Source organism: Macaca nemestrina, chromosome 6 (genome assembly GCF_043159975.1).
Source record: "Macaca nemestrina isolate mMacNem1 chromosome 6, mMacNem.hap1, whole genome shotgun sequence".
Lineage (NCBI taxonomy): Eukaryota > Metazoa > Chordata > Mammalia > Primates > Cercopithecidae > Macaca > Macaca nemestrina.
The window spans coordinates 69,789,362-69,804,850 of NC_092130.1; the positions used below are offsets into that span (position 1 = coordinate 69,789,362).

The 15,489-nt window shown below is 36.5% G+C and overlaps 1 protein-coding gene and 1 long non-coding RNA gene across 11 annotated transcripts in view; one reads left to right on the forward strand and one right to left on the reverse strand.

Moving 5' to 3' along the window:
• The window catches only part of LOC105471108 (transmembrane protein 232), a 306,948-nt gene that overhangs the window by 22,229 nt on the left and 269,230 nt on the right, over positions 1–15,489 (forward strand). The window lies entirely within an intron of this gene.
• Positions 13,492–15,489, reverse strand: part of LOC105471107 (uncharacterized) — a 71,461-nt gene continuing 69,463 nt past the window's right edge. Inside the window, exon 4 of the long non-coding RNA XR_011624801.1 lies at positions 13,492–13,602. This is a non-coding gene — a long non-coding RNA (uncharacterized lncRNA). The remainder of the gene's footprint in view (positions 13,603–15,489) is intronic.

The following is a 15,489-nucleotide window of genomic DNA, read 5'->3' on the forward strand; positions in this document are numbered from 1 at the left end:
CAGACCTGTATATAAACACAATGACTTTTAAATCATACCTCAGGTTGCTTAAGGACATTGAACAAGAGGACATATCGGTTTTGCTATCTTTGTTGTCAGGTGGTGTTTGAGCATCTTATGATGGGATGGAAACAGAATTACTGAGTAATGAGTTAATACTTTGAAAATTGGCCTTTTAAGTGACTTTTTCAAGGATCATGTCAAATCAACATGGGTCCAGGTATTAGCAACAGAGGAAATGGCATCATTAATACTGAACTCATTCAGATCTTGGTTTCTTGGACCTCTGTTAAATACAGCTAGCCCACAGTTAAAGAAAATTTTATACTTTTATTAATAGAATATAAAATTTCATAGCCATATGTCTTTGTCACAGATGTTACATTGTGTGTGTGTATGGGGGGGTGGGGTAACAAATATTGAAAATATTACTTTTTACAAGAGGACCAGGAGAGGATATAAAGAGCATTTGTCTGAGAAGAATAAATTTTACAGTTTTTGTTCTAGTCCAGATTGCCTATAGTGACCTCATGTCCCTGGTACAAAGTGGTCTTTCAACTAGTCAAGAAATAATTCTCTGATGATCCCTTCTTTATTGTCCACTTAGTGATGTAGACAAATTGCTATATACTTCATACACCATGTACATTGGCTTTTTCTAATTACGGTCCAGTTTATCCTGTACCATTGGTATACACACACAAAAAGCCAACCACTGCTTAGTGTCCTTAAAACCTGTAGCTTTCCTTCCTTAGTCATGGTTAATGTTCTTCTAAAACATAGCACTGGTACAGAACTGTTTCTTTAAGTTTAGGACTAAAGTTTTGTTGGCAAAAAGAGTGACAATCTTTAAAACAGGGATCCCATACCACTGGCTACAGACTAATGCTGTGGCCTATTAGTAACGACAGCAGCAGGTAAGCAGTGAGTGAACAAATGAAGTTTTGTCTGTATTTACAGCTACTCCCCATTGCTTACATTACCACTTGAGCTCCACCGCCTGTCAGATCAGTGGCAGCATTAGATTCTCATAGGAGTGCAAACGCTATCGCGAACTGTGCATGCAAGAGATCTTGGTTGCAAACTCCTTCTGAGAATCTAATGACTGATGATCTGTCACTGTTTCCCATCACCACCAGATGGAACCGTCTGGTTGCAGGCAAACAAGTTTAGGGCTCCCACTGATTCTACATTATGGGGAGTTGTATAATTATTTTATTATTAATTACAATGCAACAATAATAGCAATAAAGTGCATCATAAATGGAGTGCACTTGAATGATCTGGAAATAATTCTCCAACCCTGTCTGTGGAAAAATTTTCTTCCACCAAACTGGTCTCTGCTGCCAAAAAGGTTGGGGACCTCTGCTGTAAAATATTTGAAGAAATGTATTCTGAGCCAAATATGAGTGTCTATGGCCCATGACACAGCCCTCAGGAGACCCTAAGAATATGTGCCCTAGGTGGTCAGGGTACAGCTTGGTTTTATACATTTTAGGAAGACATGAAGCATCAATCAAATACAATTAAGATATACATTGGCTTGGTCTAGAAAGGTGGGGTGGTGGGTTCCAGGACATAGGTAGATTTAAAAATTTTCTGATTGGCAATTGGTTGAAAGAGTTATTATCAGTAGAAAGGAATGTCTGGTTTATAATAAGAGGTTATAGTGACCAAAGTTTTATCATGTAGATGAATTCTCCAGGTAACAGGCTTCAGAGAGAATAGACTGTAAATATTTCTTATCAGACTTAAGGTCTCTGTTGATGTTAAATGCTGGCCAGCTTTCCCTGCATTCCAAAAGGGAGGAGGGTATAATGAGGCATGTCTGACTGCCCCCTGCTTTCCGTCATGGCCTGAACCCATCTTTTAGGTTAACTCTGGAGTGCCCTGGCTGAGAGGAAGGAGTCCATTCAGATGGTTGGGGTTGAAGCGGGCTTAGAATTTTATTTTTGGTTTGCAGCTTTCATCAGATATCACCTTAGAAAATGTGTTAATGCAATTTTCAGAAGAATGTTTTTTCATAGAGATATTCAGATATTTTATATCAAGAAGCTTCCTAACTTTCTACAGCCAATCTTTTGAATATTTACGCTGACATTCAGTGTTCAGTTCTTCATGATCAGTTCTGTCTTGTTTAGTGAGCCATAAATCAATCATTTCCTCTATTCAGTTTAGGATTATTTCTTATGTTCACTGGTCATTTACATTTAGTCTCTATACTTTTGCTTGCTTTTCTTAGTCCTTTTAATTACAAAATTTACATTTCTTCAGCCTAGGATTTTTTTTTCATAATTTCTTTAATTACTGTTTCATCTCTGTTGATTCCTTTGCTCCTTCATGAATGACGTAAATGACATTGATTTAGGCTGGTTAGATTACAAAACAATTAAAGGCCTTCATGTTCCTTTATGGTTTTGAAGAGAAAGAATAATATTTTTAGCTGCTTTCAAATTTTAAGTATATTGTTTGTTCATTGGATGAAGATATTTATATTCTTTGAATGAAGGGTTGAAATAGACAAAAAACCCCATTAAGGGACAGATATGTGTAAAATATGTCTTATTCATATTTAAATTTATATTTGTCTATTCTCTAGCTCTTGTCATACTTTTATAGAATGTGATATTAATCAAACTTTTTTCTTGGGTAATTATTCTCCTAAAATCACACCAGCATTATCATGGAATTTAGCATCTTCAGATGTGATAATGTTGGTTTACAGGTCAGTCCTTTTTCTCTAGATTTAATTTCTTAAGGAAAGGCACCATATTTTAATTATATTTGTATCTCTCAAATACAGGAATCTCAAACATTATTAGCACTTTTATGTTTTGTGAAAACTGAATCAAATTGAGTTTTCTAACTGACAGTCACTTAAAATGAATAATTTGAATTCTGTTTGGTATTGCTAAATATAAACTGGTCAAAAACAATTCTTTATTTTTAGTTTGTGTTTGTGTGTGTGTGTATTTATTTCACATTGTATGTTGGACGTTGTGTCAACTAAAAGGTTAAATAACAGACATTACACCTTAAAGAAATTTTAAGTTAATTTTATTCTAAGCCAATTTCGACGATTAATAGCCTGGGGAACACAAAACTCACCCCAAACTGAAAATATGTCCTCAAGTGGGCTATACAAGATACAGTTCTGTTACACAGAAAATAGGAGAAGGGGAGCAGTGAAACAAAGGTGACATTCTTTCAATTTTGATTGGTGCTCAGAGACTTTACACACAAGATAAAGCAAATATGTGGTTACCATTGTATATAGGTAAAAGGTTAATGAGCTATAGGTTTTCTAGAGATGATTAATTATATCCTGTTTTATCTGATGGACAAGGTTGTTATCAGTACATGTCAATGAACTATTTGACAGCCTTCAGCCCTGCAGCAGGGAGTTCCAACTTGCCAAATTATACTCTCAGTTGACAGACCAGATGAACTTCCTGTGGCTCAAAAGTAAAAGTAGACCCAAGAGTCCATGGCAGGGTGAAGGGTGCAGTCCCATTCTCTGTCCTTAGAAAGTATTGCAAAATTTGTTTTTCTGCAACCAAGTCAAAGAATAGTTCCTGAAAACAGGTGCAGCTGAGAATTCTTCCTGACTATTAAAGACCACCTGATGCCAACCCACCAACCACCTGGAACCAACCAATTAAGAGAGGCTGGTGATTTGGGGTTTAAGTCCACCCAATCAAGACTGTTCTTCACTGCCCTGACTACAGTTCCTTGCAATGCAGTTTGCCTTTATAATTTCTAACTCTCTGCCACCCAGCTTGGGAGTGCACTTCTGTTTTACAGAAGGCTGCATCTCCCCAATCTGAAGATTGATTATGTTTTTAAGAAGATAAGGCATCTTTTCTCTCCATAGATCTCGTGATCTTTTGTTAACAAGCTTTAGTTTATAGGCCTGGTTTTTATTATCCATATGTCAAATCTGCAGCCATCTTGGGTCACTTAAAGTTTTTTTTTTTTTTTCAAATTTTGAAATGAATAGCTTTATTGCTTTAGCTCATAAACTTAAGTCTTATTTTTTTTCTTATGGGTGCATAGTAGGTGTATATATTTATGGAACACATATTATATTTTGATACAGGCTTGCAATGCATAATAATCACAATATGTTAAATGGGGAATCTATCTCCTCAGCATTTATACTTTGAGTTACAAACAATCAAATTATACTCCTTTAATTATTTTTAAATGTATAATTAAATTATTATTGACTATAGTAAGCCCATTCTACTATCAAATACTAGGTCTTATTCATTCTTTATACATATATTTTGCACTTATTAACCATCCTCACTTCTGTCCCACTTATTAACCATTATTAACCATCCCCTTATTATTCTGTCCCCTTATTAACCATCCTCACTTCTGACCCTTCCCAGCCTGTAGTAACAATCCTTGTACTATCTCCATGAGTTCAACTGTTTTGAATGTTAGATCCTACAAATAAGTGAAAATGTATGATGTTTGTCTTTCTGTGCCTGTTTTTATTTCACTTAACATAATGACTATCCATATTGTTGCAAATTAGAGTATCTTTTTCCTTTTTATGGCTGAATAGTACTCCATTGTGTGTAAATACATTTTCTTTATCCACTCATCTGCTATTGGACACTTAGTTTTATTCCAAATCTTGGCTATTGGCTATTATGAAGAGTGCTATGACAAAAATGAGAGTGCAGATATCTCTTTGATATACTAATTTCCCTTCTTTGGGGGTATATACACAGCAGTTATATTGCTAGATGTTATGATAGCTCTATTTTTAGTTTTTTGAGGAAGCTCCAAAATGTTCTCCATAGTAGTTGTACTAATTTACATTCCCACCAACAAGGTATGGTGGGCTACCTTTCTCCACATCCTCTCCAGCATTTGTTATTGCATGTCTTTTGGACAAAAGCCAATTTAAATAGGGTGAGATTGTGTCTCCTCGAGTGGGCTATACAAAACACAATATTTATATATTTTGATACATAGAAAATTGGAGAAGGGGAGCAGTGAAACAAAGGGGATGTTCTTTCAATTTTGATTGGTGGTCAGGGACTTTATATACAAGATAAAGCAAATATGTGGTTACCACTGTATATAGGGTAACAGGTTTTGATTTGCATTTATCTGATGATCAATGATGTTGAACACCTTTTTACATGACTTTTTGCCTTTGGTGTGACTTCTTTTGAAAAATATCTATTCAGATATTTTGCCCACTTTTTGATTAGATTATTAGATTTTTTTCCTATAGAATTGTTTGAGCTTCTTAAATATTCTGGTTATTAACCCCTTTTCAGATGGATAGTTGGCAACTATTTTCTCTTATTCTTTAGGTGGTCTCTTTGTTGATTTTTTTTTTTTGCTGTGCAGAAGCTTTTTAACTTGATGTGATCACATATGTCTACTTTTGCTTTGGTTGCCTGTATTTGTGGGGTATTACTCAATGAATTTTTGCCCAGACCAATGTTCTGGAGAGTTTCTTCAAGGTTTTCTTGTAGTAGTTTCAGAGTTTGATTTTTTTTTTTTTTTTTTTTTTTTTGAGACGGAGTCTCACTCTGTCCCCCTTGCTGGAGTGCAGTGGCCGGATCTCAGCTCACTGCAAGCTCCGCCTCCCGGGTTCAGGCCATTCTCCTGCCTCAGCCTCCCGAGTAGCTGGGACTACAGGCGCCCGCCACCTCGCCCGGCTAGTTTTTTGTTTTTTTGTTTTTTGTTTTTTTTTTTTTGTATTTTTTAGTAGAGACGGGGTTTCACTGTGTTAGCCAGGATGGTCTCGATCTCCTGACCACGTGATCCACCCGTCTCGGCCTCCCAAAGTGCTGGGATTACAGGCTTGAGCCACCGCGCCCGGCCTTTTTTTTTTTTTTTTGAGAAGGAGTCTCACTCTGTCTCCCAGGCTGGAGTGCAGTGTCACCATCTCGGCTCACTGCAAGCTCCACCTCCCGGGTTCACACCATTCTCCTGCCTCAGCCTACCTAGTAGCTGAGACTACAGGTGCCCGCCACCACACCTGGCTAATTTTTTGTATTTTTAGTGGAGACGGGGTTTCACCATGTTAGCCAGGATAGTCTCGATCTCCTGACCTCGTGATCTGCCCGCCTCGGCCTCCCAAAGTGCTAGGATTACAGGCGTGAGCCACCATGCCCGGCCCAGAGTTTGATTCTTAAATGTAACTCTTTAATTCATTTTGATTTGACTTTTGTATATTTCAAGAGATAGGGGTCTTGTTTCATTCTTTTGCTTATGGATATCCAGTTTTCCCAGCACTACTTATTGAAGAGACTGTCTTTTACCCGGTGTATATTCTTGGCACTTTTGTCAAAAATGAGTTCATTGCAGGTGTGTGGATTTGTTTCTGGGTTCTCTCTTCTGCTCCATTGGTCTATGTGTCTGTTTTTATGCTAACATCATGCTGTTTTGGTCCCTGTAGTATAATTTGAAGTATATTTGAAGCTCTGTAGCGTAATTTGAAGTCAGTTAATGTGATTCCTACAGTTTTGTTCTTTTTTTCTCATAATAGCTTTGGCTATTCTGGGTATTTTGTGGTTTCATATAAATTTTAGGATAGTTTTTTTTCTATTACTCTGAAGAATTTCATTGGTATTTTGATAGGGATTACATTGAATCTGTAGATTATCTTGGGTACTGTGGACATTTTAACAATATTGATTCTTCCAATCCATGAACGTGAAATATATTTCAATTTTTGTGTGTGTCCTCTTCAATGTCTTTCACCAATGTTTTATAATTTTCATTATAGAGATCTTTCATTTCTTTGGTTAATACCTAGGTATTTAATTTTATTTGTACCTCTTGTAAATGGAATTGCTTTCTTGATTTCTTTTTCACATTCTTCACTTTTGGCATATAGAAATGCTACTGATTTTTGTGTATTGATTTGTATTCTGCAACTTTACTGAATTTGTTCATCAGTTCTAATAGTTTTTTGGTGAAGTCTTTAGAGTATCCCAAATACAAGGTCATATCATTTGCAAACAAGGATAATTTGATTTCTTTCTTTCCAGTGTGGATGCCCTTTGTTTCTTTCTCTTGTCTGATTGCTCTAGCTAAGACTTCCAGTACTATGTTGAATAGCAATGGTGAAAGTGGGCATCCTTGTCATTTCCCAGATTTTAGAGGAAAGGCTCTTTCCATTTTTCCCCATTCAGTGTGATACTAGCTGCAAGTCACATATATATGGCTTTTATTATGTTGAGGTATGTTTCTTCTATACCCAGTTTTTTCAAGGATTTTTATCATGAAGGGATGTTGATTTTTATCAGTCATCTCACCAATTGAAATAATTGTATCGTTTTTGTCCTTTATTCTGTTGATACAGTGTGTCACATTGATTTGATTTGCGTACATGGAAGCATCCTTGCATCCCTGGGATAAATTTCTCTTAGTCTTGATGAATAGTCTTTCTAATGTATCATTGATGTTGATTTGCTAGTATATTGTTGAGGATTTTTGCATCGATATTCATCAGAAATATTGGCTTGTAGTTTTTTTTTTTTAATATGTCTTTGTCTGGTTTTGCTATGAGAGTAATACTGGCCTCAAAGAATGAGTTTAGAGATATTCCTTCCTCCTATACTTTTTGGAATAGTTTGAGTACAGTGGTATTCTTCTTTAAATGTTTGATAGAATTCAGCAGTGAAAACATTGAATCCTGCACTTTAAGACATTTTGTTATGGATTTGATATTATTGCTCATTATTGGTCTCTTCAGATTGTGGATTTCTTCATGGTTCAATCTTGGTGGGTTGTATGTGTTAAGCAATTTATTTCCTCTAGATTTTCCAATTTTTTGGCATAGAGTTGCTCATAGTAGCCATTAATGATCCTTTGAATTTCTTGCGGTATCTGTTGCAATTTCTCTTTTTTCATCTCTGAATTTATTTGAGTCTTCTACCTTTTTTTCCTTCATTTGTCTAACTAAAGGTTTGCCAATTTTATCTTTTTAAAAAACTGGCTTTTATGGTAATTGATTTTTTTAAAAATGTTTTTCTTCATTTCAAAGTCATTTGTTTTTGCTCTAATCTTCAGATTAGACTGGGTCTCACCTGCAGTCAGCATGTCATTACTTTTCTTCTACTAATTTTGGGTTTGATTGGCTCTTGCTTTTCTAGTTCTTTAAGATGCATCATTAGGTTACTTATTTGAAGTTTTTCTTCTTTTTTGATGTAGACATTTATAGCAATAAATTCCCCTCTTAGTACTGCTCTCATTATATTCCATAGATTTTGGTATGTTGTGTTTCCATTAACATTTGTTTCAAGAAATTTTAAAATTTCCATCTTAATTTCTTCATTGACCCACTTGTTATTCAGGCGCACATCATTTAATTTTCATGTGTTTGTATAGTTTCCAAAATTCCTCTTGTTATTGATTTCTAGTTGGATTCCACTGTGTTCAGAGAAGATGCCTGATTACAATTTCATTTAAAAAAATTTTTTGAAACCAGTTCTGTGACCTAACATATGGTCTATTCTAGAGAATGATCCATATGCTGAAGAGAAGAATGTGTATTCTGCAGCTGTTGGATGAAATATTCTGTAAATATTTATTAGGTCCATTTGTCCTATAGTGCCAATTACATTTGATGTTTCTTTGTCAATTTTCTGTTTGGGAGATCTGTCTAATGCTGAAAATGGGGTATTGAAGTCTCCAGCTATTCATTCATTGAGATCTATTTCTCTCTTTAGCTCTAATAACACTTGCTTTATATATATGTGTGCTCCAGTTTTAGGTGCATATATATTTCTAATTTTTATATCATCTTGCTGGATTGACTATTTTATCATTAAATAATGACCTTGTTTATCTCTTCTTACAGTTTTTGTCTTGAAATATATTTTATTTAAACAAGTATTAAACTCCTTCTGTGTTTTGGTTTTCATTCACATGGAATATCTTTTTCCATCTCTTTATTTTGAGTCTATTTGTGTCTTTACAGGTAAAGTATGTTTCTTGTAAAGGAGGAATCATTAGGTCTTGTTTTTTCATCCATTCAGCCACTATATTTTTTTTTATTGAAGAGTTCACCCCATTTACATTCAAAGTTATTATTGAGAAGTAGGGAGTTACTCCTGCCATTCTGTTATTTGTTTTGTGGTCTTCTCGTCCCTCTTTCCTTTCTTCTTGTCTTTTTTTCTTAGTGAAGTTGATTTTCTCTGGTGGTATGACTTAATTTCTTGCTTTTTATTTTTTGTGAATCTGTTGTATATTTTTCAGTTTGCCTTACCATTAGGCTTCCGAATACTGTCTTATAACCCATTATTTTAAACTCATGACAACTTAGTGCTGATTGCATAAAGAAATAAACATACAAAAAGAAAACTAATAAAAACTCTACTGTTTAACTTCATCCACCTGCTTTATAACTTTTTGTTGTTTCTCTTTATGTCTTATTATACTACTATGTCTCAAAAAGTTTTATAGTTATTATGTTTGATTGGTTCTTCCTTTAGTTTTTCTACTTAGGAGTAGTTTACATACCACAATTACAGTGCTATAATATTCTGAATTTTTCTGCATGCCTACTATTCCCAGTGAATTTTGTGCCTTCACATGATTTCTTATTTCTCATTAATGTCCTTTTCTTTCTGTGAAGAAGTCCCTTTGGCATTTCTTGTGGCAGATGACTGGTGTTGGTGAAATCCCTCAACTTTGTTTGCCTTGGAAAGTCTTTATTTCTTCTTCATACTTGAAGGATATTTTCATCAGATGTATAGTATTCATGATTCCCAAGAGCCTGCTTATTGCTCTATCCCTTCTATGGCCAAGCTGGTACCTAAAGTGCAAGACAATGTCACCTTTACTTGCCCCATTGCTTTTTTGCAGACAGAAGGAGTCTTTTACTATAGCCACCAGAACTGCAAATGTACTGGGTCTCACCTGGAGTCAGCATGTCTTAGAGTCTCACCCAAGGCTCATGGCGTAATACCTGGATATTTCTGTTGGTTATTTAGAGCCTAAGGGCTCTTTAGTTAGCACGTGATGAATCTTGCCAGGACTGATTTCTTCCATTCAAGGCAGCAGGTTTCCTTTTGACCCAGGTGTCTAAAAATGTCTTCATAAGCTGGGGTCTGGAACAGGGGCCTCATGACTCTGCATGGTGCCTATCCTATTGTGGCTGAGCTGGTATCCAAGATGTAAGACAAAGTCCCCTTTACTCTTCACTCTCCTGTTCTTAAGCAGAAGCAAGGAGTCTCTTTCATTGCTGCAAGCGGCACTGCCTGGGGTTGGAAGAGGGGTGAAGCAAACATTCCTTTTAGCTGCCCTGGCTGGTGTCTCTCTAAGCTGGTGCCGTTCTAGTCCACTGGTTCTGAGCCCAATCCAACACTAGTTGTTGCCTAGGAATTGCAGTCTTTGTGTCCACGACTACACGACTACCTTTCAAGTTTGTCTAGGCTGCAGAGCACTTTGGCCTGTGGTGCCAAGGCTTGCCAAGAAACTCAAATTTCAACTGCTAGGATGGGTGATTCCCTTATAGTTAAGTCTGGTCCAACTGCTACTTTCATGCACAGGCACTGGCTGAGCCCAGCAGAGCTTTGTTCTCCACTGTGATAGGGCAGCATTGAGTTCAACATTAAGTCCTGTAGTCACTGCACTCTCCCTCCTCCAATTACACACATTCTTTCTCTGTGCCATGGTGCCATCAGCTGGGGAATGGGGTAGATGTGGTGTCGATGATTCATGACTGTCTCTCTGACCCTCTTCAATGCCTCTTTCAGTAATATGAAGTTAAAACCAGGTACTGTAATTGCTAACCTGATTTTTGGTTCTTGTGATAGTGCTTTTCTGTGTGCACATGTTAAAATTTGGTGTTCCTGCAAGGGAGGAGGTGCCAAAAGGTATAGACTTCTATTCTGCCATCTTGCTTCTACATTTGCAATTTTATTTGGATGTTCCTTTTTCTGACAATTTCTCCCTTTTGGTTGATATCATCCAAAGGAGGACTTAGAAGACTATATAAAATAATTTAGAGATTTGAAGAGGACAGGTCTCATATTTTTAGAATCATAGCATTTAGGTGATCAAATTGGAATTCTGAAATGCCCTTGTTCTCTTTTTAATTCCTATGTGAAACACTGTCATTTGCTATGTCAATGAGGATGCAAAAGCTACTGTATTTCTTTTCATTATGTGAAAAGGCTCTTATCCTATGCTGATGTCTTTTCATTTCACAGATAAATGAGATGATCACTGCATCGGGATTATTTCTTTAGGAACTCTTGAGATGTGATGAGGTGTTGCATTGTCTGCAGTATTGCTGAGATGCCTTGAGGAGTTGGGTGGAAGAATATTCAATGTGATGTACTTTTAATAATTCTTAAGAATTTGAGATTAAAAATAAAAATGAAAAGCCCTTCCTCAGTCAGTCAGAAATAGAGGAAAGAGACAAAATGGGCATTGGAAGATCCTTTATGCACTTTCTGTGTCCTCTGGTTCAAATTGATGAACTATAATTTTGGTTAGAGTTGTACTCCTTTTGTGACATTTGTAACCTTTGCAGCATTTATAACATTTGTAACATAGAAACATTAGAAAAATAATCAATAATGTAGTGAGTAACTGAGAGGTCCACTGTGGTAAAGACAATAGGAAAGAAACAACATATTATAGAAAAGAACATACATTTTGATAGTTGGAACATATATCACCTGAACGTACATTTTGGTAGTCTGTGAATAATCAGATAAATTTTTCCTTTTTGTTTGTATTTGTACCTCAAAATATCTTTGATTTCATTTAGAACTGTAATTAACTGATCATTTATAATATCTCATTGCTGGTTCGGACAATCTTTTGCTGCTGGTAGTACAGCTTGAGAAGGATGGAGTTCAAATTCCCAAAATACTTGATTATCAATGTCCTCATTATTATAAGTGTTAATTTTTCCTAGACGTAACTTCCCTATGAAGCCAGTATTACACCAAGTAGCAGTTTAATTTAAATCAAATATTATCTGATTGTAAGCAAACTCTGAAACAATTATAGTCTCATTCTTTTTCCCTTCCCAACAGAAGCATCCTTTTCCTATATAGCATATATTATTTTGGAGGGGGATTGAAATTCGGGTCCATGATTTCAAGATTCCAAACCTTTTTGGGACAGTATCATTCTTCCTGAATGTCTTTACTATCTAGAACTGAAATTGAAGTATTACACACACACACACACACACACACACACACACACACACACACACATATACACACACACACATACTGTATATGCAGGGTGCTTAACCCCCGTAGTAATTTTTCAGGAAAAAGAAGGTCTATATTTTTTCCATAAATGTATACCTTGTGCTTCTGCATCCAAAATGGTTGGTCATGTTTTAGAGGCACTCTGCTTCCATTTGAATTGGAAGCAGACAACATGGTCAGTAAACCTTGTTGAGTTTGAACACATGCTTTTTTCCATTGCTGAGTTTTGGCATAGTTCCTCATTACTTGAGCAGTTTGATTTACCGACTTAGCAATAGCATCATTATGTTTCCATACAGCTTCCCAACCCTTATATTCCTTCTGAAAGAGTATTCCTTATAATCTATTTAGATTGGTAAGTATTGACTCTTCTTGTCAATATATTTCTTTATTAAATACATTCTCAACTTGTCCTAATATCCTAAGTCCTGCCCCTATAGCACCGAATGCTGTTTTCCCCTTAGTTGGCCAGTGCTGTGTTATCAAACATGTTTGGGTTGTTGATAAGACATGTTTGATAAGAGAGCAAACATGTTGTTGCCATTGGGCATTTATAGCAGAAGTGCAGTTTGGGTACAGGTTGACAACACAAAAATGTTGGGTGTACCAAGTTAAGGTGAGATGGATAGTAGTTACCTGTAGATGTAGTTTAGTCTGGATATGCCAAAGGCTTTCCACGTTGTCTCTGGTTGGATCCTCAAATTATCCTTCAATGATATCCTTGTTCATACCCATTGTATGAATCCCAGTTTCATTATAATGTTTCATAGACCTCCACTCACAAAAATAAGGCCCCTGACCCCTAGAACAAGAAACACTATAAGGCACACTAGCTGAAGCTGTCTTCCATTTTATCAGGGCTTTTGGATACTAACTGATTAACTATATTCATAGCAATACAGTGATGTATTTGCAAAGTATTAAAAACTACCCAATCAGGCATGGAATTGGGAGGAACTTCCTGGATGTGTTTCCTTAAATGGGGGCCCTGAGAGTATCTTATTCCTAAAAAGAAGATGCTCTAGGAGCATTGGGCTGATTACAAAAACTTGACATCAGAGTTTCAATGTCCACTTGATATTGAAAAATAAAGGTTTGCCTTGCTTCCATATTAATTAGATTAGTGGTTTCCTAGTAAGAGGAATGGGAATCAAGCAAAGGAGGGGGAATTACCAGACATTCAGTCATAATAATGAAAATACAAAAACAAAAGATATATGTAGAAAAAGTTAACGTGAGTACAGACCTGGTCCAGTATTTTGGAAAATGCTGTTTACTCAGATGTCATCTACTTTCCATCCTTGAAGGGCTCAGGAATCTTAGAGGTCTTCAATCGGAGATCTCTGGTAGACTCAGAAGTTCATTCAGGTGTTGGAGTTTTCTGTAAATGAGAAACGTAACACCAGGAGTCAACCGCATCAAGTTTAGTTGCACAGTGATTATAGCTGCACAGGGATGGTATGTCAATAATACTTGATAAGGTTCTTTCCAACAAAGTTCAGGTGAACCCTTTAGTTGATGTCTCTCCCAATAAACATAGTCCTATGTCTAGTGATCATGATACTTAAGACCTTCACCCCCAGCAGTAGTGCACTGTAAACAGAGTTTTATCAATTTAGCTTTTTGGGAGAGAAGTTTGGTTAAGCCTTGACAGAAATGGAGCATATCCCCTTTCAATAAGGTTGGTTTCTTTATTGAATGAGGATGGAGAAATTCTCCATCCAGTCTCATCCAGATTAACCTGTAGTTATCTCGCAGGTGGATAACTGATGTTTTCCAAAAGGAGTTGCTCTTAGGTTAACCAAAACCAATGGAAGAGACTTGGGCCAAGTAATTTAAAAAGGCCTGGTTAATTTTGCCAGTTGAGTTTTTATTATTCTGTTTGTTCATTCCACCAATGCAGAGGACTGTGGATGGTTTACACAATAAAAATATTGGAAAATGGGCCTGATTTTACAAACTGAGAGAACTATCTCTCCCACAAAATGAGTTTCCTATTACTATGTAATTTGGAAGGAATTCCCCAAGAGGGAGTTATCTGTTCCAAAATAAATATTTTCCTACTGCTTGTGCAGTGACTGTTCTACAAGAAAATGCTTCAGCATATTGAGAAAACATGTACATCTTAACTAGTACGTATTTATAACCTTGGTCTGGAGGTAGTTGGATAAGATCCGTTTGCCAAATTTCAAAAGCTCTGATGGGCAAAGAGAAATGCCCTTGAGATCTGTGAAGAGGCTTCCCTTGATTATGCTCTGAACAAATCGAACATCTTGCATAAACCTTATGAGCTATGCTAGTAAGGGTTTCCCATAGTATTGGTTTCCCCAGGCAATCATTTTCGTAGGTCCCCAGTGAGTAAGCTTATAAACATGTTGTAGCATAGCAAACTGAAATCCCATCAGCAAAATAGGTCTGTCATTGGGTCCATACCATAAATTACAAGCGAGGGTGGGGGACTTTTGTCAGGGGGTAGCACTCCTCCTTGATTAGCCATATCTGCCTTTTTCTCTCTGAAGCTTTTTCTTGAGCTTCACGGAGCACTTTTTGATATAGTTTCTTTTAAACATAGCTACCTTTGTAGTTTCACCTGCTATTTGTGTTAAAGTAGCCTTTTTGGCTGCTGCATCAGCAAAATGATTTCCTTTACCCTCCAGAGAGTCAAGTTTGGAGTGTCCAGGAACTGTAATAGCCACTTATTTTTTTGGTAATTGGATGGCTTCTAAGAGGTCAGAAACTTGACAGCTGTGTTTGATAGGTTGTCCAGAGGAGGTTAAATATTCTTTTTGCTTTCATAACATTCCAAGGTCATGAGCTACACCAAAAGCATAATGTCTGTCAGTGTAAATATTAGCCATTTGTTTTTTGGCCGAATGACAAGCTCTGATGAGTGCTGTTAACTCAGCTAACTATGCTGATTTTTCTTTAAGTAAGGGATTGCTCTCTATGATGTCTGCAAGGGACATAATTGCATAGCCTGCCCATTATTTCCCAAATCTATCCCTTAGATATGATCCATCAACGAATTAGATAACATCAGCATTTTCCAGGAGTGTCTCCTGTAAATCCTGTCTGGACATCAAAAGTGTTCTGTGAGAACAATACAGTAATGAGTTATCTCATCAACTGTTTCAGGCAGCAAAAACAGCAGCAATGAAGAGTGTTACAGGGAGAGATAGTAACATGTGGATCAGAGAGTAAGAACACTTCTTAAGAATCCAGTCTGCTAACAGAAAAATGCTGAGTATAATATGTGAATTCCAGAGAG